The 22,239-nt window shown below is 38.0% G+C and overlaps 1 protein-coding gene and 1 pseudogene across 4 annotated transcripts in view; one reads left to right on the top strand and one right to left on the bottom strand.

Moving 5' to 3' along the window:
* CDC42SE2 (CDC42 small effector 2) overlaps positions 1 to 22,239 on the bottom strand; it is a 132,278-nt gene that overhangs the window by 63,808 nt on the left and 46,231 nt on the right. For 3 of the 4 annotated variants that reach the window (XM_047854530.1, XM_047854524.1, XM_047854539.1), the window contains exon 2: positions 19,723 to 19,899. The exons of the other annotated variant lie outside the window; for it this stretch is intronic. The gene's annotated coding sequence lies outside the window, so the exon portion shown is untranslated. The remainder of the gene's footprint in view (positions 1 to 19,722; positions 19,900 to 22,239) is intronic. 4 annotated transcript variants of the gene reach the window in all.
* Positions 12,562 to 16,263, top strand: LOC125164214 (plakophilin-4-like; annotated as a pseudogene).

Here is a 22,239-nt window from a genome sequence, read left to right as displayed (position 1 = left end):
CCTGCCCTACTACTCCTAGTTAATTGCAATGCCACCAGAGGAGGAAGGAATAATTTCTCCTTGCCCAGCAACAAGCTCAGCCAATAAGAAAATATACACCTCAACCAATGAGAAGCCATCATCATGCTCAACTCAAGCTTTACTCCAAAGGACTTTCCTTCAAAGCAGCTCCCTCCCATCTTTCTCCTTTTCTCAATAAAGTAATGCTCCTCTCCTCTTATCTCATCTCCGGACTTGCATATGGTTTTACATACTTGCATTTTGAGATATATTCCAAAATGCAGTACCTTCACTGATGCTGAATAAACTCATTTTGCTAGTAAAATAACTGGCCATTTTACTTTTAGAGTTGACAGGAAATAACTGTACTAGACGGATATTATTACCACGAGAGAAGTTCCAGAAAGAGGGAAAAAATAATACATTTCAAGAGAAAAATAAACATGTTGAAAAATGATGCGAGTAAGTTTTCCCAGAATTAAAGATAAAAGAAGTCACGACTGAAAAGCCCAGAGAGGCAGCTGGGTATCTCAATCTGTTAAGTGACAAACTTTGGCTCAGGTCATGATCTTACAGTTCGTGGACTGGAACCCTGACACGGGCTGTGTGCTAACTGCTCAGAGCCTGAAGCATGCTTTAGAGTCTGTATTTCCCTCTTTATTTGCCCCTCCCCCACTTGCACTCATGCCCTCTCTTTCTCAAAAATAAACATTACAAAAAAAATTTTTAAAGAAAATTAAAAAATAAGAAAAGCCCAAAGAGCCAGATAAGATACAAGGGAAAAAAAAACTCACTGCTGAAAAAAATTAAGGTTATGTAAATTGGTAGTACTTTTAGAAACTGTCAAAAATGTGTACATTTAATGTGTATGACTTCTGAAAATCCAGCAATAATTGAGGATAATGCAGAAAATGCAAAATATTTATCTGCACAAAAAATGTTTTATTGCAATACTTCTTTATTTTTATTTTTTTTAATGTTTATTTTTTGAGAGAGACAGAGTGTGAGTGGGGGAGGGGTAGAAAAATAGAGGGAGAAACAGAATCCGAAGCAGGCTCCAGGCTCTGAGCTGTCAGCACAGAGTCCCACGTGGGGCTTGAACCCTTAAGCTTTGAGATCATGACCTGAGCCAAAGTCAGACACTTGAGGCGTCCCAGCAATACTACTTATGATAGGAGGGAAAAACCGAGACACAACCTAAATGTTGGTAATAATGAAATTATGGCTTAATGATAGATTCTACAGCAGCCACTCTCATAGTGTTGAGAGAAGAGAGTATGTTTAACAAATTTTATTTGAGGACATCTAAAGAGTCCAATAACTGTGAGAAATGTACATTAAAACTACAATGAGCATGTATTTCTTAAATTACTATAATTTAAAAACCTGTTTTTAAAAATCTGACAAACTTGGTAGCTTGTGCTTCAAATATTTTACCAAGAATAGACCAGCAACAATTACTTTTTAGATATAATTCACAGGAGTATTAGCTTCCCAGACTTTACAGGGCATTTCTATACTAAAGGAGAATATAATGCAGCTACTCTTATTGAGTAAGCACCTTATGACAGTTTTTTCATTTTGTAAATATTAAAATATAGTTCAGAAAATTTCAACATCCACTAGGCCAAAGAAAGGTCTTATTTCTGGTCGTATTTCTACTAAGTGGTTTATATTTTTATCAGTTTCATTAGCTCAGCTCCACATGAGACCAGTGCCTGCCTTGATTTCTGGAATTGTGCCCCAATTCTTTTCTCCTAGTCCATGTTGCCAGGGTTGCAGCTGCACAACCAATTCTTATTAAAATGTAAGTCTTTGAAATGCATGTCTATGGAAAAGAATATAAAGGATTTCATTATCTTTTCTCAAAACTGACAGGATTAAACCCCCACCCTTCCCAAGCCTACTACCACTCAGCACCCTTCTTTACCAACTCACACACCAAGTACAGTAAATGCAACTGCTCAGTCTTAAATATTCAAATGAAAAGTCATAAAGAAGTTAATTACACAGTGGTGAAACTTGAAGTCTAGCAAAAATTATTTTTAAATGACTTCTAATACTTACGATTTAATTGTAGGCTACAGCTACAGCTGTATATATCTACAGCTAGATATTCACATAATGATGTAATACTTTTAAATACTACTACTAACTACTTCCAAAGAATAACTACTTCTAAGACAGAAGCAGCAATTCTATGATGATAATGCCAGAATAATGATTTCAGGCACTTCAAGTCAAGAAAACAAAACTGCAATTAATTTACTTAAAATGGAAAATGTTTTACCAGGTATTTTGTAGTAGGACACTCATGACCCTAAAATTTTTTTGGAGGAGAAAAAAAAACCTGAAAAGCAATTTATACCCTTTTTCCATTTTTCACTAGGATCTCATGTACTTTTTTTGTCTGGATAAAATCCTTCAACACTGCTTGACCTTGCTCTTAAAAAAAAATTTATGACTGAATTCATCTTGTGAGAAAAGTTAACACCAACTGTCAAGACCATGAAGGTAAAACTTTTCAATTAGAAGTAAACAGAGGCGGGGGTGCCCAGGTGGCTCAGTTGGTTAAGCGGCCAACTTAGGTTAACATTATGACCTCTTGGGTGGGTGAGTTCGAGCCCTACGTCGGGCTCTCTCCTGTCAGTGCAGGAGCCTGCACTCAGACCCTCTGTCCTGGTCTCTCTCTCTGCCTCTCCCTGGCTCAAATGAGCTCTCTTCCTCTCTCAAAAATCAACATTAAAAATAAATAAATAAACATGTTTTTAAAAAGTAAACAGAGGTCTAATTCTACCTTGCAGAGGAAAAATGACATACAGTTTTTTATTAAAACATCGTACTTTTAATGCTGGTACACAGTTGAAATTCTTATAACATGCAGAACCTGAGAATTTAAACTATGTATGAGAAGGGGCACCTGGGTGGCTCAGTCAGTTGGGCGTCCGACTTTGGCTCAGGTCATGATCTCGCTGTCCGTGAGTTCGAGCCCCATGTCAGGCTCTGTGCTGACAGCTCGGAGCCTGGAGTCTGTTTCGGATTCTGTGTCTCCCTCTCTCTCTCTGACCCTCCCCTGTTCATGCTCTCTCTGTGTCTCAAAAATAAATAAACATTAAAAAAAAATTTTTTTTAACTATGTACGAGAAAAGTTAGCATAATTCATTTGGGTTAAGTATAGCCTAGTTTGTTCCTGGATCATTCAATCATGGTTAAATAGAAGAAAAAAACAGGAGAGGCACAGTAAAGGGTACTATCCCTTTAAGATCTGATTATAGAACATATACCTAACAACAAAGCATACTGAGCAACAGTTGTAAAAATTGACTACATGTTACATTCTAGGTGATCAAAATGAAATCAGATTAAATATACTTGATAAACTTTTTTAAATATGCAAGGAATTTATGACTATAATGCTTGTTAAAAATGTTTATTGGGATCACCTCATAACCATTACAATGGCTAGTATAAAAAAAAAACAGTTAAATATAGGTGAGACTGTGAATAAATTGGGAAGTCTTGCACACTGTTGGTAAAACTGTAAAATGGTGCAACTCCTGAAATGAACAATATGAAGATTCCTCAAAAATTGAAAAATAATACCACTAGGTGATCCAGCAATCCCACTTTCAAGTACATCACGTGTGTGTATGTATGTATATGTATTTTTTTAAGTTTTTTTTTTTACGGTTATTTATTTTTGAGAGACACAGAATGAGAGGGAAAGGCAGAGAGAGAGGGGGACAGAGGATGTGACAATGTGGGGGGCTTGAACTCACAAACTATGAGATCACGACCTGAGCTAAAGTCAGATGCTTAACCGACTGAGCCACCCAGGCACCCCTATTTATTTATTTTAATGTTTATTCATTTTTGAGAGAAACAAAGATATGGAGTGTAAGCAGGGTAGGAGCAGAGAGGGAGACAGAATTCAAATAGGCTCCAGGTTCTGAGCTGTCAGCACAGAACCTGACGCGGGGCTTGAACCCACAAACCACGAGATCATGTCCTGAGCCAAAGTCAGACGACTAACCGACTGAGCCACCCAGGCGCCCCTAGGTATATCAGGTATATATTTAAAAGAACTGAAGGCAGAATCTCAAAGAATATGTACACTCTCATGTTCATAGCAGCACTATTTACAAGAGCCAAAAGGGGCAAGGAAGACAAACATCCAACAGCCAATGAATTCACCAACAAAGTGTGATCTATACATATAACGGAATACTATTCAATAGTCTTAAAAATCCTGTCACATGCTGCATGGATGAACTTTGAAAACATTATGCTAAGTGAAATAAGCCAGTCACAAAAAGACCAATACTGTTATGATTCCACTTATATGAGCAATTCTACTTACATCTAAAGTACTCAAATTCAGAGAAACTTCTAATGTGCTAGCAATAGAAAGTAAAAGGAAGTGGTTGAATGAGTATTTGAGTTTCATTTTTGCAAGAGGAGAGTTAAGAAGATCTGTTCACAACAATGTGAATATATTACTAAACTATACACTTAAAAATGGTTAAGATGGTGGGGCGCCTGGGTGGCTCTGTCAGTTAAGCATCTGACTCTTGATTTCAGCTAAGGTCGTGATCTCATGGTTCGTGAGATCAAACCCCCTATCAGGCTCTATGCTGATGGCAGGGAGCCTGCTTAGGATATTCTCTCTCTCCTCTCTCTCTGCTTCTTCCCTCCACTCATACTCTCTGTCTCAAAATAGACTTTTTTTTAATGGTTAAGATGGTAATTTTTTTTTAATATTTTTTTCAACTTTTATTTTAGGAGAGAGAGAGACTGTGTGAGCAGGGGAAAGGGACAAAGGGAGAGAGAGACAATCCCAAGAAAGCTCAATGCTCAGAACGGAGCCTGATACCAAATTCAATCTCACAATCCTGGGATCATGACCTGAGCAAAAATCAAGAGCTGGATGTTCAAGAGACTGACCCACCCAGGCACCCCAAGATGGTAATTTTTGTTGTATGTTTTATATCACAATAAAAAAAAAAACCTTTTTAATGTAATTTAATGTAATGTAAGGTTTCACCCTTAAGAAATTCTGATGCGTTGATAAAGATGAAAATTAGGATAAAGAGGTTTTATTACTCAGTATTACATATTAATTTGTGTGTGTGTTATATGTTTCTTTTTGGTCACATGAGTAATATACCAATATGTTACCATAGTGTAAAACTCTAAAGATGCAAGAGAAAATTATGACAAAATAAATCTCACCATTATCTAGCCACCCAGTTCTCCTCCACAGACGCAGCCACTAGTATCAACTTCTAGTGTAGCCTTTTACAAGTATTCTATACATACAAAAGAATATAAATATGTATCGTTTCCTTTTTAAAATATTTTCATGTGACTGCATATATCATTTGGCACCTTGCTATTTTCACTTAATACTTCCCTTGGAAAACAGGCAATATCAAGAACTTTTTTAAAACTGCCTACCTCAATTTTGAAGGCTATATTTTATCACATGGGTATAAACAATCTCCAATAGGTGTAAAGCTGAGTTGTTTCTCACCTTTTACTTCCACATACATAATGCATGGAATAATCTTGTACTTTCACACATGTGCAATATGACAGAGTGAACCCAAAACCTAGAGCATTTATCTGTGGTGGTGGATCAAAGAATTTGTAGATTTAAATTTCAGTAGGTATTTTAGATTTTCACAGATATTTTTCAAATCTAACAGAATATACCAAGCTACACACCCACTAACAATCCACTAGAGTATCTGCATTTCCAATCTTTGAAAAATGCCTCCTCAACTCCAATAACATAAAGGGGGGTAAAAATCTGCTTTCCTCCTCTGAAAAGAAGGATCTATTTTGTTTGTTTGTTGTGGACCATTACCCTGCTATAATATACTGCAATTAAAAAAACCAAAAAATCCTTTTCTCTGATCTGAAATGCATTTTTATCATATTCTAAATTTCTATTTCCATTCAGAGTGATTATTAATTGATATGAATTTAACTCATTGTATTACCTATAAAGTTGTTGTTTGGGGATTTTTAAGAAAAAGAGGGAAGGAGAGCACGAGTAGGGGGTAGGGGGAAGAAAGAGTGAGAGAGAGGGAGAGAGACAGAGACAGAGACAGAGACAGACAGAATATGAATCTTAAGCAGGCACCACACTCAGTGAAGAGCCCAACACAGGGCTTGATCCTACAACCCTGACATTGTGACCCTAGCTGAAATCAAGAGTCAAACGCTCAAATGACTGAACCACCCAGGCACCCCTTCTTTGTTCCTTTCTAGTCTTGGTTGCTTTTGGTCTTTCTTTCCCAAAGATTCCCCTTTAATATTTCTTGCAGGGTGGGTTTAGTGGTCACAAAGTCCTTTAGTTTTTGTCCCGGAAACTCTTTATCTCCCTCTAATTCTGAATGAAGCCTACTGGATAAAGTATTCTTGGATGCCTATTTTCCCATTCAGCACATTGAATATATCATGGTGAGTGAGACCAACAGAAGTTCTTCCCAGAGGCAGAAACTGTTCTCCACATTACTTTCTATGGTGTAGAGAACAACTACAGCTGAAGTAAGATTATTCCATGAATAAAGGGAAATAAAGGGTTCAGAATTCCATCCCAAATAAAGAACTTAAAATGAGTGCTTTACTACAGGCTTAGAGCACCAGGATGAAGTGGGACCCAGAATTTGAATTAATTAAATAAATAACACTGGGGCTTGGAAAGATCTTCCTCCCACCCCTACTTTCAACTCATTTAAAAGACCAGCATTTCAGGTAAGTACAAAGATGCATAAAATACAAAACCCATGTGTCTGAGTAAATAGTTAAAAGAAGAGGACTCAAAAGGTCCCATTAAGTGAACCCATTCAAACAAAGAAAAGCACGCATGCTAACCAAGGCCAGCTCAGGCTTGGCAGGTGTATCTAGGTCCTAGATGCTATCAAGTTTCTTTCCCCAGAAATCCATTCAAATTCTATAGTTTTTGACCTTAAGAGCTTTACTCATAACAGCATCCCAATCCTGATTTTTAACCAAATTACCTCAGCTAGGCTTGACAGTAACTGTTTCCTTTTCAGTGGATAACTCTATAACTCCAGGAAAATACAGAAATCAATACAGAAATGATGAGGTCAACCAAAAGCTACAGCATTAATATTTTATTGCCATTAAATATATTTTAACAACTTACTATTAGGGTATTTTATGTTCTATTTATAAAGGTATTTAACAGATAAGAAAATGTGATAAGCTAAATTTGCAAGTATAATTTATTGGACATTTAAGGATTATTTATGTTTTAAGAAAATTTGTTTACTGGTAAATCTGCCTTCTTAAATGCCTGAAATATATGAAGGAATCAGAAAAATGTAGCTATAGCTTATAATATTTAGGAATGTAAGTAATCAGGCATGAAAGTGATAGTCAATTTTTAAAGAGTAAAATTTACTCTTCCCCATCTACCATTAAAATCCAAAGACAATACCACAGCAACCAGACAACAAAAAGTAATGAAAACTACCCAAATTGGTAAAGAAGTAAAACTGTCACTATTTGCAGATGACATGATAATCCTGAAAACTCCACCAAAAAACAACTAGAATTGATAATTGAATTCAGTAAAGTCACAGGATAAAAAAATCAGTGTATGGAAATTCACATTTCTATACACTAGTAACAAAGCAGCAGAAAGAGAAATTAAGAAAACAATCCCATTTACAACTACGGCAAAAATAGTAAGATACCTCGGAATAAATTTAACCAAATAGGTGAAAGATTGTTCTCTGAAAACTATAAAAGACTGATGAAAGAAACTGAAGACAACACAACCAAATGAAAAGAGATTCCATGCTCATATGTTAGAAGGACAAACCAGGTAAAATGTCTACACTACCCAAAGCAATCTATACACTTAATGCAATCCCTATGAAAATACCAATGGCATTTTTCACAGAACTGGAACAAAAAAATCCTAAAATTTTTATGGAACCACAGAAGACCCTAAATAGCCAAAGCAATCTTGAAAAAGGAAAAACTGGAAGTATCACAATTCCAGACCTCAAGTGACACTACAAAACCATAGTGATTAAAACAGTATGGTACTGGGATAAAAACAGACACACAAATCAATGGAAAAGAGTAGGAAGTCCAGAAAGAAACTCATTAATCATATGGTCAATTAATCTGCAATAAAGGAGGCAAGAACATGCACTGGAAAAAGTCTCTTCAATAAATAGTGCTAGGAAAACTGGACAGCTACAGCAAAAGCATGATACCAGACCACTTTCATACACCCTATATACAAATAAACTCAAAATGGACTAAGACCCTAAATGTGAGACCTAAAACCATAAAAATCCTAGAAGAGAGCACATGTGGTACTTTCTCTGACACTGATTATAGCAACATTTTTCTAGATATGTCACCTGAGGCAAGGGAAATAAAAGCAAAAATGAACTACTGGAACTACTTCAAACTAAAAAGCTTCTGCACAGCAAAAGAAACAACCAACAAAACTAAAACACAACTTACTGAATGGAGAAGATATCTGCAAATGACACACTCAATAAACAGTATCCAAAATATATAAAGAACTTATATAACTCAACACCAAATGAACCAAATAATCCAACTGAAAAATGGGTAGGGGCACCTGGGTGGCTCAGTCTGTTAAGCATCTGACTCTTGATTTTGGCTCAGGTCATGATCTCATGGTTTTTGAGATCAAGCCCCACATTAAGCTCTGAGCTAACTCTGCTGGGCTCTGTGTGGGGCCTGCATGAGAGTCTCTCTCTCCCCCTCTCTCTCCACCCCTCCCCTCCTTTTGCTCTCTCTCAATATAAATAAACTTAAAAAAAAATTTTTTTTTTCAATACAAATGGGAAGAATAGGGGGTGCCTGGGTGGCTCAGTTGGTTAAGCATCCAACTCTTGATTGTGGCTAGGGTCATGATCCCAGGGTCACAGGATCAAGTCCTGTGTCAGGCTCTGTGCTAAGTGTGGAGCATGCTTGAGATTCTCTCTCTCTCTCTCTCTCTCTCTCTCTCTCTCTCTGTCTCTGTCTCTGTCTCTCTCCCCTATATTCATGCTCTCTCTCTTAAAAAACAAAAACAAAAAAAGGGCAGAAGAAGACATGAATAGACACTTCTCCAAAGACATACAGATGGCTAACAGACACATGAAAAGATACTAAACATCATGCATCATGATCTTACTTCACACCTGTCAAAAATAAAAAAGACAACAAGTGTAGACAAGTATGTGAAGAAAAAGAAACCTTCGTGCACTATTAGTGAGACTGCAAATTGGTACGGCTATTGTGGAATACAGCATGGAGGTTCCTCAGAAAATTAAAAATAGGACTACCCCATGATCCAGTAACCACATTTCTGGTTACTTACTCAAAGAATATAACACCACTAATTCAAAGGGATAAATGCACCCCTATGTTTATTGCAGCATTATTTACAACAGCAAAACTATCGAAGGAGCCCAAGTATCCACCAACAGACGAATGGATAAAAGATGTGGCACATGCACACATACACAGGAATGTTAGCCATAAGAAAAGAATAAAATCTAGCTATTTGTATCAACATGGAGTGAGAAAGCATAATGCTAAGTGAAATAAGCCAGAGAAAAACAAATCTTGGATGATCTCGCATATATGTGGAATCCAGTAAACAATCAGCAAGGCAAAAAAAAAAAGAGGGAGACAAACCAGAAAACAGACTCTTAATTATAGAGAAAAACTGATGGTTACAAAAGGGGAGATGGGTCAAGGGATGGGAGAAATAGGTGAAAAGGATTAAGAATACAGTTATCTTGATGAATGCTGAGTAATACAAAGAATTTTTAAATCACTATACTGTATGCCTAAAAGTAAAATAACACTGTATGTTAACAACACTGTAATTAAAATAAAATACCCAAAGACAGTATACACATTACTCAACTTGTTCTGAGTTCTATGGGTCAACCATTTTTAAAGAAAACCATAGAAAGATAACCATAGGAATGTGGCCTTGAGTGGAAAATTTCTATACCCACCCTAATATCAACACATTTCCTTTAATTAGTATCATTCCCTATATGCATTTCTTCAGTGAACATGTGCATTAAAATCATTCACAATTATTAGATGGTTAATAATAAAATTAAAATAGGTATCTTGCATAGGACTACTTTTTAAAGAAATGGCTCCTTTTGTAAAAGCACTTCTTTTATCTACAGAGCACAAAACAAGCAGAGCATTTTCTCATGCTGCCAGGAAAACACTCTTTAATCAAAACCACAAAAGGGCTGCTTTTCTGATTTCCTCACAGAAATCACAGCCTTTACAGTGAGAACATACAGCAATAGCTACAATAAATTCCAGCTGCTGTGGTAAGGATTATTATACTATGGTTAGCTGCTGAGTGGGCCCAACACGGAGCCACCAATTCTATTTACTTAAGCAAAGCATAGCTCCTCAAATGGCAATTATGTCCAGATAATTATACCCTAGACCATTAACCAAAATAACTAGAAATTTAATATCAGTTTCCATTCCCTTAAACTATAACACTATTATAAGACTTTCAAAAATATTTTCTAGCTATAGATAGAGACAGATATTTTGGATCATACTGACAAAATTGAAGAGTAATTCCAATTATTCCATTCCTTAGATATCTCCCAAACTCCTCCTTTATAGCTATTTGCAAGTTTAACAGGAGAAACTCTGAACCATTCAGGGGCAATATTTGAATGGGACAATCACATTCTACCTCTGTATTTTAATAATTTTCTATAATATTCATATTTCCTCATTCTCTCACATTTGGTAAATGAATTAGTCCTCGTGTGTGTGTGTGTGTGTGTGTGTGTGTGTGTGTGAGTGAGAAAGAGAGAGAGGGACAGAGAGAGAGAGACAGAGGGAGGGTTGGATGGAAGGAGAGAGAAAGAATGAGAGAGAGAGAGATAGCGCTCGTGCGAGAGAACTAAGAGAAATACCTAAACCCACCAGCAAACTACTGAAAGAGTGGTACCTACAGCAAAATGCTATCAAGTCAGAATGGGAAAATGGTAGGATCAGAAATCAGCTAAATGACCATGAAACCAGGAAACTACAACAATACTACATATCTATTTTCTGGGTTTTTTCCACTTCAAAAATTGACACAACATTTTCCCATCATTAGTCATAATACAGGCTTATTATCAATATGCCTCACTAATCAGATAATTATAAAAATCAACATATTGAACATATATTCACTGAACTCCTACTACATGCTAGCCCCACATAAAAATTTTTAAATATATATTTAAAATAAATACAACTCAGCAAGTTATAAATTATAATAAACTTATTTTTTAAATGTACAAAAATGAATACTGCCAGAGGTAAGACGTGTATACATTATCAGAGATTAAAAATGAGTGCAGTATAAGTAGGTAGAAATAACAGTAATTTTTAGTTTCAGCCATTATGACACAGCAACAATTAAGACTTTAAAATCTGGCCTACATAGACATCCAAATAGAATTTTAAAAAAACTCTTAACAAACACAAGTACTTTGCTCTCTTTCCTATTTTATTTATGAAGAATACTACTAAGGGCTGGCATCATGCTCAGTGGTGAAAAACTATATTCAATTAATGTAAGCATTTAGTGAAACATCAGATGTTTTAAATTAATTAACAAGATGCTCACTGTTATCATAATGTTCTAGAAGTTCTAGATAATGCAACTAGTAAGTGAACCAATATGATATAAAGTCTGAAAAGGATAAACAAAATTCAATATTATGTATGTTTATAAATAAGAACTCTATTCCCAGAAAAGCTAAGTCAATCAGCAAGACTATTAGAAATATTAAGTGGGGGCGCCTGGATGGCTCAGTCGGTTAAGCATCTGACTTTGACTCAGGTCATGATCTCACAGTTCATGGGTTCCAGCCCCACATTGGGCTCTGTGCTCACAGCTTTATATTCTGTGTCTCCCTCTCTCTCTGTTCCTCCCCACTCATGCTCTCTGTCTCTCAAAAATAAATACATGTTAAAAATTTTTTTAAAAAAAGAAATATTAAGTTAATTTAGTTAGGTTAGCTGATTAAACTTTCCAATAATAATAATCTTACTAATGTTAATAAATAGGTGAGTTTAAGGAATACAACACAATGAAGAGGCAGTGCAACAGAGGTTAATACACACATGGATCTCAGAGCCAAACAGATATGCATTATAATCTCAATTCTACCACTTCCTAGCTGCATAAACTGCTATAAAGTCACCTAATGTCTCTAAATTTTTTCAAGTATAAAGATGAAGAGGGGCCTCTAGGACTGAGTCCTTATCAATGCTGGCTGCAAAGCTAACTCCACAGGCACGGGGCAGAGGGGCAAGGTAGCTACCACCCCTGTGGCTGGTGGGAGAGCTGTTCCAGGGAAGGGGGTGTGTAGGGAAAGGAGGGTTGGGGAGCCGTTGCTCGCTTTTCAAATTTTGGAGGGTAGCACAGCAGCTACCCCTCAGGCGGATGTACCTGGTTCCTGGAGTGACAAAAAACCCTGTCTAATCTAGAAAAAGAAATAAATGCCCAATACTGAGCAGGCCTCACTGGAGGAGGAGGAGCAACCACACAAAGAAAACTGCCTACACTGGCCTAGACCTGAAACCCAATATCAGAGCCACCACTGTTCTAGCTTCCCTGAAGGAGCAGCTCACCTAAGGAGTCATCTCCTTGGATATCAAGAGATGTGCAAATACTGATATGAACAAACCTAGAGTTTTTGATGCCATCCATCCCAACAACAACCTCATCAGGACAGAGTCAGCACAAGGGACCCTCTATTCACCATGAAAGATCATTGGGTAACTCAAGAAGTTCAACACAAATGAATTCTTATTCTGACAGTGAAAACCAGGAAGCAAGGAGTTTCCAAGACAGCCAGAATCTGGGTAAGACACACAAGAGACCACAGCATTCGCTCACAGTTCAACCAGTAACCATTTAGTGAGTAATTCAAGAGCTGAAGGGCAAACACTAGTTCAACCATGAGTAGCCAATCAGGCCATGAGAAGAGTTAGTTCAGCTCCATCTAGAGCACAATCGTTCTTATGTTACCAGGACAGGTATGTCTTCCTCAAAGGGGTCAGTGAGAACTTCTCGGGATAGATTTGGCTCTCCGTCACTGAGACTCCCGACCACCGAGCCCCAGGGCATCTTCCTCCACCCCATTACCTGCTCAGCGGGCAGCATCTCCATACTCTAAACAGAGAGTCATCTCCCCAACAGTTGTACATCAGACTGTATTAGTCACCACCCTACACTCCTCCAATCCCGAAAGACCAATCCCTCAGTACCAAACTGCCACCAGAGCAGGGTCCCCACTGACCCTGATGGTCAAGCTCAAGCAGCTTCCCCATCCAAAGGCCAAGTGGGGTCATTGTCCTGCAGTGATGACCACTATACCACACATCTGGGACCTTCACTGAAAAGGACTGTTCATGACACAGAACAATGTGGACAGCAGCATCGTGCCATTACAAGTATGGTTCCTCATCAGCCAGACAGCCTGACAGGCTTACTGTTCCTAGGCTAGTCAGCCCAACCAACTTGGGCAAGACCTTCATTCTGCTGTGTCTCCCAAACTGCTCATCACTACTATATATGGAGGGAAGACCCAGTACAGCCCAAGGTTATCGCAAACCAAACCACGAAACCATGGAGCTCTAAGGATTACAGGCAGCACTGTATTGCACAGGTACAGTAAGTATTGAAAATGTGCAAACGATATCCAGACAACAAAGCACCCTTACATACCAAAAAAATAATGATGCTCTGAACACAACAGCTAGCCACACAGAGCCCTACAGTCCAATCCAACACTGAGTGCAGGAGTGCAGATGTAACAGGCTTCACCATGCAGCACCAGCTGATGACGGCACCACAAGATCCACAGCAATAGACCGTATTCAGACAGACCCCAGGGAGTGCCAGGGTTCAGAAGTTGGGTCAAGTTGCTCACATGTTGCAACACCCTTCCCATCAGTTCAGGCAGATGCAGTGGCCTACCTGCATCACCTGTGCTCTGGCAACAATAAAGTGCAGAAGGTGGTGTATAGGTTAGGAAGAATCAAGCATTTGGTCCACCTTCTTGATGACAAGAGTTTTGGAACTTTGGCGGAATGCTGTGGTGCTCTCTGAAACCTCCTTTTCGCCAGTCTTACAGATGAAAAATAAAATACCAATCAAGAATGTTGGTGAGATATCTGCCTCGTTCCAACTGGTCAGAAAATCTACTGATAAAGTAAGGAAATTTGTATAGGACTTCTTTGGAATTTATCTCCATAGGATACTGTAAAGGTGACAATCGATGGAGATACTCTCTCAATCTTAACAAAAAGTGTGAATATTCCAGTTCTTCTGAATGCAGTAATTCTTCTTTTGATGCTGATCATAATCAGACTTCACTTGTTCTGACTAATTCTGTAGGGGAGGGAGGGAGGGAAGAAGGAAATGCAAAATCCTATGAGGGGCTGTTAGACTCACATCGGCATGTGATTCGCACATGTATGAACACGTCTAATTACAACAGCAACACTGTGGTGAACTGTGTTTGCACCCCCAAGAAACCTATCCTATCAGCCTGGCTGCTGGGATGACTTAACTAGGAAAAGAGTCTCCCAGCAAGGACATAGAGCCAGGCTGACAGGGGGAGAAGAAAAAGAGAAGGACATAAAGAGATCAATGAGATGAAGTTGGTCATATCCCCAAGTTGTCAAAGTTCTCCACGGGAACGAGATGCTGTGGCATCCAACAATGGTAAAACGGTATCTGATTCTTCCACCAGAAAGTTCCAACCCAGCCAACTTGAAAAGCTCTGCTAGATCTCTCCAGAAGCAGTCTTCTGGAAACTAGATGTTTACAGCATACATCCTGGTGGCCATCCACAAAGAAAAAGGGCTGCCCATCCTTATAGAACTTCTAAGGGCAGATAATGATAGAGCTACTCCATGTGAAGCAATTGCTTTCAGGAATATGGTGCAAGATGTTCAGAACAAGAAGCTCACAGGTAAATATACCATGAGACCTAACCAACTGGCTTCCAAGTAGCCCTGGTCCTCATGTGCTGTCTGACGAGATCACGGAAGCCATCTGCTATACCAGGTCCCTCCAGCCTGTATCCAGCTCACTCAGTAGTAACCTGCAGATGCAGGGTCGGATGCAGGCACCCACAGGACTCTACAGACTGAGGCTGGGCTGGTTCTGTCTGCATTCCAGGCCCTTCCTCTCTCATGATGCAGTTCTGTGTATGGAGCACTTCATACAGCTGCAGGCATCAATTACTACTATCCCAATAAACTGGAATTGTGGAAGGAAGGAAGGAAGGAAGGAAGGAAGGAAGGAAGGAAACAAAAAACCTGCACGAGGTCACTAGCAAAATCATGGAGAACAACAAAGTCCTTGTTGACTCAAGGGAGAAAGAAAAGCTACTGAACACAACCAAAGGCAAAGGAACAGATCATCTCTCAAAGTGGTAAAGGCAGCAGCCCAGCTCTTGAATACATTATAGCAATATTAGGACCTCCAAAGCATTCATGAAAAAGATGGATGCAATCAAAACCATTTTCTTACACCTTCATTGTACAGTGCAGACCAATTCAATTCACATCCTTCCTTGTCTACCACTAACCAACAGATGTCACCCATCAGTCTGTCAGCAGCACTTCCTCCTCACGAATACTGTTAAGAATCAGAGACCCTCACTCTGAATACAAGAGGATCCAGCCACCTATGCAGTATTTTAGGAGCCAAAAGGAAACCACATATAAAGGCTTATACTCAGGCTCCAGCAAATCTTCACCAGTTTACATCAGTTCCTATTACTCACTAGCAAGAAAACAAAACAGATGGCTACGGGATACTAGCTGTATTGTAGTCAAGATGATTTCAAAAGAGGGTGCCTGGCTGACTCAGTTTTAAGAGTGACTCTTGATCTTAGAGTTATGGGTTCAAGCCCAACATGGAATGCAGAGATTACATAAATAAATTTTTTAAAAAAAGAAAAAGATGATTTCAACAGAATTGTATTTGTAGAACTGTATTTGCAGTCTCCTCATAGCTATGAAGATCCTTATTTTGATGATGACTAAGTTCACTTTCCAGCTATTTACTGATTATCCAACACAGTATGGACTGAAATCAACCACAAATTATATAGACTTTTATTCCATTAAAGGACCTTCTTAAGAGCAGAACAGTACCCAGAGTCTCCAGACTTGTGGGTGTAGTATCAAGATGCTCAGTAGAAATCTTTCTAATCTTGTTTAGAATGAGAATAAAAATACACTTGCTGATCTGCTGATGAAATGTGAAAGTGAAATATAAAGAATGAGTGAAGAGCATTTCTTTTTTGAAGACTTATCAGTGAAGTGAGGAAACCTTTGGGAGAGAGCACTTTGACTTTCTAAGCTCTATTTAGGTGTCAGAACTAATTACTTACAGACTCTTTAGTCTGGTAAAGGTGTGGGCAATGCAAGGAGAGGTTTGAGAAATGAGTGAAAAGACATGGGGGACGTGTAGGTAAAATGAAATTAAAGGGGATTTTTAAAATGTGCATAAAGTTATGTTCTGATAGTATAAATAGACAGTCAGTAGAACATGTGACTCTTGATCTATAGGGGTTGAGTTCAAATCCCACAATGGGTGTAGAGCCTACAAAAGAAAAGAAAGAAAGAAGAAAAAAAGTAAAGAAAGAAAATGGATGGCCTTCATGTTTTATTGCTATTAGAAAAAAAAAATTTGTTCAAGAATTAAGATAATGTTGAAAAGTGTACAGAACTTGGCATTTACTCATGTAAAGTATTATTTGCATTTTTCCTTTAAAATTTTTTAATGCTTATTTATTTTTGAGACACAGGGAGAGAGAGAGAGAGAGAGAGAGAGAGAGAGAGAGAGAGAGAGAGAGAGAGAAAGAGAGCGCAAGTCAGGGTGGGGGAGTTAGAGAGGGAGTCACAGAAACGGAAGCAGACTCCAGGCTCCACACTGTCAGCACAGAGCCCAACACGGGGCTTGAACTCATGGAATGAGAGATCATGACCTGAGCCAAAGTTAGACACTTAACAGAATGAGCCACTCAGGCACCCCTATTATTTGTATTTTTAATAACAGAAACCAACTTGCCCCTTAAGTTAAAAGATACAAATACACAGTGTATGCACTATATTAACCTTTCTAAAATCTGAAGAATTGTGAAACCCCCACAAATATATCTGGCCCCAAGATTCTGAATAAGGAAAACAAAAAGATTTTAAATAAAGGCATAAGGTGTGTATATTTCCTAATGCTTTATTAGGAAAAACTGATTAGTGAGAATTTATACATATATTTTTTAAGGACTGCCAGACTCCAGGTTCCCCACAATTGTTTGTTTTACCACCTTCAGAAGTACCAAGGGCTCAGTAGGAGTCTCCATCAAACAGCTAATTACAAGAGATGATGGATACTCCTTTTCTTCCACAACCCTAGCCTCAGTTAATAACAGATCATCAGGAGCGCGAGTGGCTCAGTCGGTTAAGCATCTGACTTCAGCTCAGGTCATGATCTCTCAGTCCATGAGTTCAAGCCCCACATTGGGCTCTGTACTGACAGCTCAAAGCCCAGAGCATGCTTCAGATTCTGTGCCTCCCTTTCTCTTTGCCCCTCCCCCCCACACACTCCTTCACTCAAAAATGAATAAATGTTAAAAAAAAAAAAATTTTTTTTTTAAAGAGATCATCAATCCTCAGTTAATAATCCTACTCTACACTAGTAGGATCATTCAGGTAATGATAGCCTATTCTAGTTAACAATAAGCTCCTTAGCAATGGCATGGACAATGTATTTATTTACCACCTTCTACTTAATCGTTGAATCCTTGGAATCAAACAATGAATGGCCTGCTTTATCTGCCCCCTTACACAACTGATAATGGATTGCATTATCAGAGACTTACCTAATTCACAAAGTCCCTTGAGTTATCATTATACAGTTTAAAATGGGTGATGATAAAGGATGTATCAGTCATTTCATACACAGGGGCGCCTGAGTGGCTCAGTCAGTTAAGCGTCCAACTATTGGTTTGGGTTCAGGTCATGATCTCACAGTTTGTGGGACTGGGTTCCAAGTCAGGCTCCTCGTTGACAGCACAGAGCCTGCTTAGGATTCTCTTCTCTCCCTCTCTCTCTGCCCCTCTTCCCCTAACTTGTGTTCTGTCTCTCTCTCTCAAAATAAACAAACTCTCTTTTGAGAGAGAGAGAGAGAGCGAGAGAGCATGTGAACAAGCAAGGGAGGAACAGACAGAGAAGGAGACAGAGGATCCAAAGCTCACAGCATAGAGCCTGATGTGGAGCCTGAACTCACAAACTGCAAGATCATGACCTGAGCTGAAGTCAGACGCTTAACTGACTGAGCCACCCAGGCACCCCTTTGTTTCTTCCTATCTTTGTCCCTTATTCCTATTATTAGTATCAAAAACAGAACATAAACTATTCTGTGTTTATAACACAGAAGATAGTGAAATTTATTAAACTGAAAACCAAAAATCAAATACATAGGAAAAGATCTGATTTTGACAGTCAAGTTGAAGAAAAACAAAACATTTTTTTAGAATAGAACTGATTACTTGAAAATGTATTACCCGCCAATCATCTTAAAAGCCAAACTTCATTTATAATCCTCCAGGGAAGTAGTGTGGTTAAAGAAAAGAATTTGAATTAAAAGACAATCTCCGTAATGATTCAATTCTGTAGATTGGTTTTTCAAATACTAAACTGTTCAAACAATTCAATTCAGTAAATATGCACTGATGGCTTTATTAAGAAGATAATACTAATGTAAGACACAGCAGGAATATAAGCACAGCCCTTGACTTCACAAAATTTATAATGTGCTAGAAAAGCGACATACATAAACAAGTATTACTGGACAGGACAGAACCTAATCAAGCATAAATAAATGCATGACACACTAAAGACAGCAGATAATCAGTGGAGAAATCAAATGAGAGGATTTCTGCCGCAAGTTAACAGTAAGGAAATTGATTATTTCACATCACAAGTTAGGGTAATTCTAGGTATATTACATGGAGCTCCCAGTTCTACTTCTCTGCACTCTTCTTGCCTCTGCCCTCCTTTCCATAAGGGCATCACTTTCAGTCTAGTAACAAAATGGCTACAGCAGTTCCAGAGGTCAATCAAGATAAAACCATCTTTACGGAGAAGAGGGATCATCTCTTTTCTTCTTTCTCAAAACCAAGAAAACCTCTCCCAGCATCTTCTTAAGACTTCTTTCTATGACCAACTGGCCAAAACTAGATCTATTCCTAAAACAACCACTTCCAACAGCAATGACATCTACCATTACCCAAGATTAGAGTGGATGCTGTTAAGTATCATGACCATCATTTTAACGTGAGCTGAGTATTTCAAGGACAGGCCTTGGCGAAAGGTATAATTTGACAGAGAAATAAAGAAGAAAAATAGAATGCCAAAGGAATAGATGTGCCTAACTTAAGAAAAAAGTCTGACTGCAAACATACGTTAAATACAGTTAGGGATAAAGTGTCTTCCTAAACTGCACTGTTGTCATTCTCTGTGATACAAAAATGAACTTACTATTCAACAGTGAGTAAATGGTAAGAACAAAAGAGGAGGAGTGCTCTTTTTATGGAAAGGATATAGTTAATTATCAGTGGGGATAGTCAAACTTACCACTCCTTGTCAATGGAGTCACCCATTCAGCTATCTCTAGGTTGAGAACATTCCATATTACACATACAGATGACTGCAGATTCTATGAATAGCAGTTGGTTCTTGAAGGTTTCTTCTCATTTGGGTTCAGTCAAATGGGTTTCAGTTAAATGTCCACAAACTCACAGTTGGCCCGATCTACAAATGAAGGCATGCAATTAGGAGGCAAAAAGCTATAGGGAGCAATTCCCTCTTCCACCATCTGTAAGTAACTGACCTATAAGAAAACTGAATTTAAATACCAGATTCATTAAGCGCCATGTTCAAATTAAGCAACTTGCATTTCAAAGGTTGTAATGTGCTTATTACAGTTACCACCCTCTTCACATCATATAAATTTATTGTTGTGTTCATAGTATACCAGGTCCAAGGCTTATCATAGATTGCTCACAGGGTAGAATCTAACACATATGTATGGTGGACCAAATAAGGATGACCTACATAGCATGTAGGATATATACATATATAGGATAGCTACCTATAAATCAGAAGACTCGACATGAAAACCAGTATTTCTGACCTCTCTTGGAGGAAAAAAAAAAAAAAAAAAAAAAAAGTCAGAAGATCCAGCAATGCCGGGCCCACATTCCCACATGGTAACAATCTGTTGGAGCTGATTAGCAGCTAATCCTTCAGATGGGACATAGGCTTTGCAGTTGCCTGCAGATGTCATCACTCTCTTATAACACAACTCAATTATCTGTATGGATCCTGCTGGCCTGGGATGTTGCAAACTCTGCTATATAATCATAAAAGCTCAGAGGGAACATTTATTACTGTCAAAGTGAAGCATGTTTTTCTGCCTTGACAATACAACAGGGACAGCTATATTGGCTTTGGAGTCAGAGGGCCCTAGGTTTGAGTTCTAATTTTGCATACAACTAGTTTGGGACTTCAGGCATATTTTTAACCTAAGATATATGTTATACATATTTATAAAACTCCAAATAAACATATAATCACTTAACAGTCAACAAAAGGCCTAAAATCTACCATGTCCAAATTGAAATGAAAATCCCAAATTCACGGCTTCCTCAGTTTTCTGCATCTCAGTAAGCTGCAATGTGATTCATGTGCATAAGCCTCAAAATCCTCAAAATCCTTATACACTTTCCTTCATTCTCACAAAACCAGTACCAAGGCACTGGGTTCTCTAAAATATATAATTTGAATGGACTCTTGGAATCCCCTAAATACAAATAATTCCTCCTTCAGAATCAAATACTTTCCTGAAATTGCCTACAAATTCAACTATTTAAATAATGGTACTTTGAAGTTTCAAGGTTCCATATTATGAGGAATATTAGTATTTCATTTTTAAAAAATGATGGAGGTACCTGGCTGGCTCAGTCAATAGAACATGCAACTCTTGATCTCAGGGTTTTAAGTTAGAGCCCCACAATGGCTGTGGAGATAGCTTATAAATGAAATCTTTGGGGTGCCTGGGTGGCTCAGCTGGTTGAGTGTCTGACTTCAGCTCAGGTCATGATCTCACGGTTTGTGGGTTTGAGCCCTACATCGGGTTCCACACTGACAGTGCAGAGCCTGCTTGGGATTCTCTCTCTCCTTCTCTCTCTGCCCCTCCCCCACTCGCGCTTTCTCTTTCTCAAAATAAAAAACTTGAAAACTTTTTAAATAAAATAAAATCTTTAAAAAAATGAAGACAAAATACTGGGGATAATATGTACCACTCCTCGCAAGATACTGACCCATTACATTTTGTAAGCTTACACATTTCTTCCAATCTAAAATGACAATGAACTAGGACACTATACTTCATCTGAAGATGAAACTAAGCAACAGATGGTTACAATTAAAAAATCAACTGTTTCTATAGAACAGCTGTTCAAAGAAATCAGAAAATTAATTTTTGAAAATAATTCTATTTAGTATCACTGGAAAATAGGAAATAATTAGGAATAAATTATCAAATGATGTACAAAGAGGACAAATAGATACAGTACTGTATTCATGAATTCAATGACCTTTACATGTCAATTCTAATTTGAGCAAGATTCCATGCACTTCTAATCAAAATCCAAGCAGTGTTAACAGAAATTGACAAGGTGAATCAAAAATTCATATGGAAATGCATATGAACTAGAATGGCCAAAACAACCTCAAAGACCAATTATATTCGAAGATTCGTTATAAAACTGCAAATATCAAGACAGTGTAGTACTGAAGAGAAACAAACAGATCAATAAAACAAAACTGACAGTCCAGAAATAAAGCTACGTATATAGGGTCAACTGATTTTCTGCAGAGGCAGGCCTTTTCAACAGCCTTTTCAACAAATGGAGCCGGAATGACAGGATATCTACACATTGTACCATATATAAAAATCAACTCAAAATCCATCAGAGCTCTGAAGGGAAAATCTAAAACTGTAAACTCCATGAAGAAAACACAGTGGAAATTTTTGTAGTCTTAGGCAGAGATTTCTTAGATAAAACACAAAAGCATGACACATAAAAG

Source organism: Prionailurus viverrinus, chromosome A1 (genome assembly GCF_022837055.1).
Source record: "Prionailurus viverrinus isolate Anna chromosome A1, UM_Priviv_1.0, whole genome shotgun sequence".
Classification (NCBI taxonomy): Eukaryota; Metazoa; Chordata; class Mammalia; order Carnivora; family Felidae; genus Prionailurus; species Prionailurus viverrinus.
This window is presented reverse-complemented; position numbering and strand designations above follow the sequence as displayed.